The sequence below is a fragment of the Talpa occidentalis genome, unplaced genomic scaffold, assembly GCF_014898055.3.
Source record: "Talpa occidentalis isolate TD23 unplaced genomic scaffold, MPIMG_talOcc4v2.1 talOcc4.12, whole genome shotgun sequence".
Taxonomy (NCBI): domain Eukaryota; kingdom Metazoa; phylum Chordata; class Mammalia; order Eulipotyphla; family Talpidae; genus Talpa; species Talpa occidentalis.
In genome coordinates this window covers 36,624,284-36,632,478 of record NW_023601212.1, presented here as the reverse complement: position 1 = coordinate 36,632,478, position 8,195 = coordinate 36,624,284, and the positions used below count along the sequence as shown (strand labels likewise).

The window sequence follows — 8,195 nt, the reverse complement described above, 5'->3', positions numbered from 1 at the left end:
ATAAAGGCACCAAGAAAAGAAGTAGCTCTATTTTGAGCCAGGAAAATAGCCCACAACCCTTCCAATCAAGAATGGCGAGGCTTTAAAAGATTATGCTTACATTAGAACTGAAGTTTGAGCCAACTGAGGAAGGTCCTTGCAGCCTCTCATTGTAAATTTACTAAATCCAAGACTAAGTGCCCTTCCTAATGAAAGTGGCCTTCCTAATCCTCCTAGACTCTTAGCATCATCTTTGAGATTCCATCCCAGTCCCAGATCTTCCAACAGCATCCAATAAACCAAAGATGGGAAGAGAGACAGGTTAGGAGAAATGAGCAACACCTGAAGAGGTAGTCTAGGTCATGATCAACCCAAATCATTCTCTAAACCCAGTACTGAGATTTTGTGTTTTGTTTATAGAAGTGATGATCACTTTACTGCTCCCATTTGGTCTTCTTGGGTACATTTGTGATCATGAATGAGATAAAGGGAAGTAATTAAATCTAGGTGCCTGATTCATTTTGCCTAAGATACAGGAAATTTCTCATCACTGAAAGGTGGCTGAAAATCAGAGAAAACATTTGTAAAGGCAGGAATGGGCACAGTGCAGGTTTTCTGATCCCATGCAGACCGGGTAAAGGAGGCGTCAGAGTCCTCAGTGGTTTTGCAGGTTTTTATTGGGGTTCAGCGGGTACGTGGCAGGCAGGGGTGCTGGGGGGCTGGGAGGCTGGCAGTCCTCCCAGCCCCCAGCAAATCCGCACTCTCTCTGGGCTCTCTAGCGTTCTCTGCTTCTGCTTCTGGCTTCTTCTCTTTCGGCTTCTACTTCAACTGCTTCTGCTGCTGCTGGCGTCCCCGTGACGCCGCCCTTAAAAGCACAGTCTTAGCCCAGGTGAATCCCATCTACCTATGCCCACACCCTATTCCAGGTGTCCACCATCAGGCATGCATTCAGGACAAGGATCCATCATCTATCCTGATGGCGGGAGGGCAGAAAAGCCTGACATTTTCTTTACCCTACAACATTGATATAAAAGAGATATTAACAGATGATCCCTGGTCTTCAACTACCCATACACACTCCTCACATTGGTTGGCACGTTAGTGACAGGCCCCTCTCCCGACTGAAAAAGAAACAGAAATGCAAAGAGAAAAGAACAGCCATGCCCAGTCTTCAACTTCTTCAGTGCAAGCCTGGCTGTGATCAGCCCCGCAGGCTGCAGAAGCTTCTCTTAAATAGAAGGTGAGAGAAGGTCAGGAGACCTGACTTGCTGCAGCCAATCAGCCTCCTGGATCTGAACCAGCATAAAGTGAGGAATCTGTGGAGTTTTGTTTTTTTGAAAGACACCTGTGTTCACCTGTAATTCCAATACAACCCATCCTACAATTATTATCAGTATTTACAAGAACGAGTTGATAAAAGAAATTTAAACTCACTAAGGAATGTTATTACACCATTTCATATGAACAAAATTCATTTTTCTTTCCTTAAACAGTATAAAGGAAACCCCAAATCGTATCATCACTGCAAACTCCCTCCTTTTCAGGGTCTTTTCTGACCACTTTAAACCTTTCACTCCAGAAACATGTTCAGCAAAGTAGGACTAACCAGAAGCCATTTCCTGCTCTCACGTGTTTCCCTGGGCGACTGCACATGCTGTCCAAATCCACTTTCCATGTCTCCTCAGTACAGCCTCCTCCTGTGTGAGCTGAGGAAAGTTGGTGGAATCTCTATTAAGGACAGCAGGAGGGCAATTCTTACTTCCAGTCTGAAAAAGCCACTTTGGGGGAAGAGCAGGGATGCTGTGAGAGAATCTTCCTGAGTTGAGTCTTTTCTTCCCTAGCTATGCCACAGGCTCATCTGAGACATGTAGGAAACACAAATTCCTTTTTTATTGAGGTATGATTGATGTATAATATGAGATTCGGGTGTACAACATAATTTGATATATCTGATGAGAACTTTTTAGATCTACTCTCTTGTTGACTTGTAAATCTGTGACAGTGTAGGAACTTGAATCATAGACCTGTGCAGGACACCCCCGAGACTTATTTATCACATACCTGGAAGAGTGTATCTCTGGACCCCCTTAACCTGTTTTGCCTCCAACCCCCAAACTCCCATCTGTGGCAAATATCAATCTATTCTCTACCCAGGACCTTGATTATATTTTTAAAGATTTATTTATTTATATAAGCACTGGGTACAGTCAGAAGCGCGGGAGGGTGAGAGAATTCACCAGAGCGGGGAACAGAACAGCCAGAGTGACAAAATACACTGCTAAGGGGAGCAGTAGGTGTGGCAGGAGAGGTCTGTCACGCCATGTGGGACCTTCGCCGGTGGCTGGGGATCGAACCGGCGCTGCAGAGGCTGTGGGCAGCTTCACAGCCGAGCGCTCAACCGCTGCGCCACCAGGGGAGGCCCTATATTTTTAATTTTTAAAAAAGATTTATTTATGCATACAAGAACTGGCATACAGGCCAGAGATGCAGAAGGTGAGAGGATCCACCAGAGATAGAGTGGGGAACAGAATAGGTGGATCGACTGAAATACACTGCTGAGGGGAGCAGCGGGCAAGAGAGAAGAGGTCTGCTGCGCCATGTAGGTCACCTCCCTGGCCAGGGATCGATCTTGTGCTGCAGTGGCTGCGATAGTGTTGAGACTTAACCCTTTGCTCCACCAGGGAGGCCTCAGATTTTTTATTTTTTAGATGCCGCATCTAAGTGGGATGCCACAGTATTTGTTATTCTCTGGCTTGTTTCACTTAGATGCCTTCATGGTGCCCTCAAGGTCCAGCCACCTTGTCACAATGGGCAAGTTTTCTTCCTTTCCTTTCAGGATCTTATTATCACTCTGTTAGTAGGGTTTAACCCAGCTGACTAGTCCCATTTCTTCCTCTTTCATTTTTTTCTTTGTTGCAAAGATACATACCTAAAACAGGTATTTAAGGAAGGTAGTTCCACTGATGCACCCTGGGCATCATGAAGTGGTGACTGTTGGCTTGAGCCAGTGGAGAAGGCTACATCAGAGGAGCTCGAAGTAGGAGAAATATGTTCAGCTCTATCGCAGCACAGAAGCTGCTCCTTTCTACAGGTGGCTGCTCTTTCATGCCCATATTAGAATCACTGACTGAGGCTATTGGAAACAGCAGTGAATATAATAAATGAGGTTAATAATCAAATAAACACCTATTTATCTAAAAATATCAGATACAGATAAATGCAAAGGAGAAAATTAAAGCTGGGACAGGGAGTACTAGGGACTAGTGGGACTAGTAGGACTAATAGGACTAGTACTAAGAGGGATGGAGTATTAGGACACAGGTTTTGTTTTATTATTATTTAAATACCAAGGAAGGTATTTAAAATACTGGGGAAATGTCCTAAGATGACATTTCCACACAGACTGGAAGGAACACAAAGAAGGAATTTAGTGAATTACCGGTGCTTTCATGCCCAGGGAAAAAGCATTCCTGACAACAGAAGCAGCATGAGCAAAAGCCCTGGGTAGAGGGGTACTTGCTACATCTGAGCTTCAGCAAGGAGGGGAGAGCTATAAACACAGAGCTGCAATTTGGTAGAAACCGCCCAATTTAATTGAGCTTGAGGTCACTGAAAGACTAGGCTTTAACTCAATGAGAGGTGGGATGACACTGAAGAATCTGAACCAGAGGGAATGATAGGAGCTAAAAATACATTAAAAAAAAAAAAAACTGCCTTGGAAAAGACTCTAGGGTATCAAAGGTAGGCATGGGGAGTCAGTTACAAGGAACAGGAGAATACCACCACAGGGAAATAAAGCAAGAACTCTTTTGAAAATGTTAATTAAGACATTTAGTTTCTATCTAAATATAGAGCAACTCAATGCAAAATAAAAAATGGCAATCTCATTTCCCAATAGAATAACCACTGCTCTAAAAAAGAAAAAACAATGGTTTGACCAACCAACTTATCTACTTATGCCATTCAATTTAAACCCACATATTTAAAATCACATAGTATATGAAGTAAACTTCCTTTCAAATAAACTACAGGAGATTTACTAATATTTTACTATGTCCACTTGCTTTTAAATTAGACAGAATCAAACATTTTAATGTATAATGGCAATATTATTATTAGAGATTTGACTTGAGAACTATTTTCTCAAAATCTACCTAAAAGTAAAGTGATTTTATTTTTTTAAAGTGTGATTTGGGGGCCTCCCCAGTGGCACAGCAGTTGAGCACTGGGTTGCGAAGCTGCCCACAGCCTCTGCAGCGCCGGTTCGATCTCCGACCGCTGGTGAGGGTCCCACATGGTGCGCAGACCTCTCCTGCCGCTCGCTGCTCTCCTCAGCAGTGTATTTCGTCAGTCTGCCTGTTCTGCTCTCCGCTCTGGCTCTGGTGAATCCTCTCACCCTCCCGCGCTTCTGACTGTACCCAGTGCTTGTATAAATAAATAAATCAATAAATCAATAAATAAATATTTTTAAAAAATAAAAATAAAGTGTGATTTGGGGTAATAACAAATAAAGGGAGGCATGAGTAGATAAGAGAAATAGACCAACTCAATGTTCAGGCCCATCCAATAACCATCTTTGAGAGCAGAAAAGCAAAAACACTGGGGGAGCAAGAGATGGAGGCCAGGAAGCAATCGTTTAGCTGGGTATTGAATCACAAACCCAGTTCTAGAATGTTCTTCAGCAGCAACCACTGCTCAACTGCCAAAGTGATGCTGGATCTTCCAGGGCAAGACTTTTGCCTGTATGTCCAAGTGTGAGGATAAGTTAAAGGGTGAAGATGTTTGCAAGGGACTGATTTTATATGATAAAAGACCAAATGGCTGATGCCAAAAAAAGAGGGAAACTGCAAAATAACTTAATTTCCCTTTTCACACTTTCCTGGGCTAGGATAGCAGACAGGGAGTGATGGGGGAGGAATGGTAAATCAGCATCAATTGGTCAATTGGCACAATGGGGCACCTTACCTCCATTAACCAAGGCACATCAAACTGTAACCAAAAAAAAAAAAAAAAAAAAAAAACAGCTGTAACTAAAACAAAGAGACACTTCCCATTGAATTGGAAAAATATATTTGCACACCATATACTTGACAAGGGGCTGATATCAAAGATTTACAGAGAACCCATACACCTCTACAAAAAAAGAAAACAAACAACCCAAATTTAAAATGGGCAGAAGAACTGAACAGGCACTACTCCAAAGACATGCAGATGGCCAGCAGGCACAATGCTCGTCATCACTTGGGTCAGATGCATGCAAATCAAAACCACAATGAGATATCACCTCACACCTGTGAGAACGGCTCCTATCAAAAAGAACAGAAACAATAAATGCTGATGAGAGGTGGGAAGCGACATTATTAGTGGAAATGTAGACTGTTTCAGCTCTATGGAGGGTTCTTAAAAGACTACAGATGGATCTGCCACATGACCCAGCAATTCTATTTCTTGGCATCTACCACAAGAACACAAAAACATGAACTCAAAAGGAAACTTGCACTCCCAGGTTCACTGCAGCACTGTCTACAATAGCAAGGATATGGACATGGCCAAAGTGCCCAAACAAAGATGACTGGACCAAGAGAATGTGGTATATATACAAAATGGAATACTATTCATCAAGGAAAGATAAACTCATGTCATTTGCAGTAATATGGATGGAGCTGGAAGGGAACCATACTACATGAAGTCAGCAAGAAGGAGAAACACAAATCCTGGATGGTGTCACTTACATGTGGAATATAGGAAAGAACAACAAAGGAAAAGCCAAACTAAAAAAAGAAAACTAACTCTTGAAAGCTGACTGTGCAATGCGGGTGTTTGGAAGGGGAGGGGGGGTGGGAGGCCAAGAACAAGAGGGAGTGAACACAGGGTCTCTGGCGGCGGGCTATGGTTGTTTTAGGGGTGGGCACTGTTTAACAGTGCTGTGAGGTAGAATCATACCTTTCTGTTATGGCAATAGTGATATAAACCAATATTGACTCAATAAAAAATTTAAAAAAGAAAAAAGAAACATCATGTTTGCAATAAATAGTATAAGCTCCTGGCATCCCCACCTGAGTCTATTGGTGAGGCTACCGTGTGCTGATCCCAGGGAATGGACCCGTGTGAGGAGAGGTGGAGGATGGTGCAGGTGAGAAAGGGCTGCATTTGTATTTGGGAGAGAATCAGCCCTGAAAGAACTGGAGGACTGGTCTGGATTTGATCTCAAAAACAAGAATCATTTTCAGTCAAACTGAAATTCTGTTGGTATTTTTGGTTGGCAGGGGATGGCTTATCATTGTTTGTCCCACAGATGTGTTTGGAAATTGCCAACCCTTTCAAAGTCACAAAGTTAAGCAAAATTGCTTCCTCTTTTTCCCAAAAATGTATCCTGAATGTCCTGTAAATGAGCTTGCTTTCAAAAGTTCAGTGAAGTATACAGATTCCAGTTACTGGTAATCACTTAAAATAGGCAATAAAAATGCCACAGTGGAGTGTGGCTTCTACCCATTCTGTTTCTTTTTGATGTGGCTCACTGAAAACTATCATTGACATGGCTGGTCGAGTTATGACTGGCAGCATCTGTCTTTGTTAACGTGGAAGGAAGAGGAGGTATGGTGGTAGGGGCTGTGGGGGGAGGCTCTAGGGGAGGGGACAGGCAGCACAGATGAGGGAGAAGATTCGCTTCTTTCTGGATTTCTCATCATAATGAGTGGTGGATAAATCCCTGGGGTTTCTTGACAATCCGTCTGTTTCATAAAGACTGAGATTAGAGTCTCAAATATCAGCTAGTCCACACTGTAATTGCATTCCATTTTAAAATATCTCCACTTCAGCAATGTTACCAGCCTTGCAACATAAAATGCACAATAATTGCAAGAGAAATTTGACTGCTCCTTTATTCACATGGGTCCATACATCCGGAGAACAAATTAAAGAGAAATTCATCCCAGGGGATATTAAAATAAATTACTAGAGAAAACTGGAGCAGAATGCTAAATGTAAGGCATTCTAACTTACTAGAAAACTCCCCCAAAATGATTCTTAAAGAAGGCTACTCCAGAAAACACATCCCCAAAGCACAGAAAGCAGGGTCTCCAAGCAGGGTCTCTAACTGGTTGTCATGATTGTAGGGTGAATGAAATGTGGTACTGGTATCTTGTAGGAGGTTAGAGATGCTGCTCAGCACCTGGCAATGCAGACACAGTTCTCACACCTGGAGTCATCCAGGGAGCTACTCCACACAGTACTGGGGTACACTGTTGAACAGAAATGGCATAAATTATGAATGTGCAGATGGATCTGTTTACTAGCTAAACAGATTACTAGGTATCAGACACTTACACAACCACCATGAGATCAAAGTGTATTGAAACACTTTTTATGAAGATGATGCTAAAAGCAAAGTAGGAAGCCCTTGCCCCTCCCAAAACTGAAGCCAAAGACAAAGCTCGGAAGCCAGGAAAGCCCTGATGAAAAAAAGTCCACAGCCACAAAAATAAAAAGGTCCACACATCACCCATCTTGCAACAGCCCAAGACTCTGCAGTTTCAAAGGCAACCCAAATATTTTAGGAAGAGTACCCTCAGGAGAAACAAGCTTGACCTCCGTACCATCATCGAGTTCCCCTGACAAGTCAACCACAAAGAAGACAGAAGACAACAGCACACTCGTGTTCATGGTGGACGTCAAGGCCCACTGGTACCAGATCCAACAGGCTATGAAGAAGTTCTAAGACACTATCATGGCCAATATCAGCACCCTGAGCAGACCCGATGGAGACAAGGCCTGGGTTCCACTGGCCCCTGACTGGATGCTTTGGACATTGCCAGCAAAATTGGGATCATCTAAACTGAGTCCAGCTGGCTAATTCTAAATATAAACTTCAACATAAAAATAAAGCATATTGTCAACTACTTAGAACCTTGCCTTCCACCCTCTGTGGCGCAGACTGCCCTTAGGATCCTCTTTGCCTCTAATTCTCCTTACATGGTTCCTAGATTTTCTTTGTAAATTATCACCCAACACTATTGACCCTTAAACATTTTAGTTTCACCTGTGTTGAACTTTGTACATGAAATCTATTTTGTCTCCCCTCATCATTTTGGAACATTCCATCCATACTACCACACAGTCACCTGCTCACTTTCCTTGCTGCCTCATCTTCCCTTGTATGGTCTTATTTCCCCCATCCTGTTGGTGCTGGACATTTGAGATACTTTATTTTGTGCTAT

General features: G+C 42.9%; 1 pseudogene; it reads left to right on the top strand.

Moving 5' to 3' along the window:
* Positions 1 to 7,350: 7,350 nt before the first annotated feature.
* Positions 7,351 to 7,812, top strand: LOC119239977 (60S ribosomal protein L23a-like; annotated as a pseudogene).
* Positions 7,813 to 8,195: the final 383 nt, after the last annotated feature.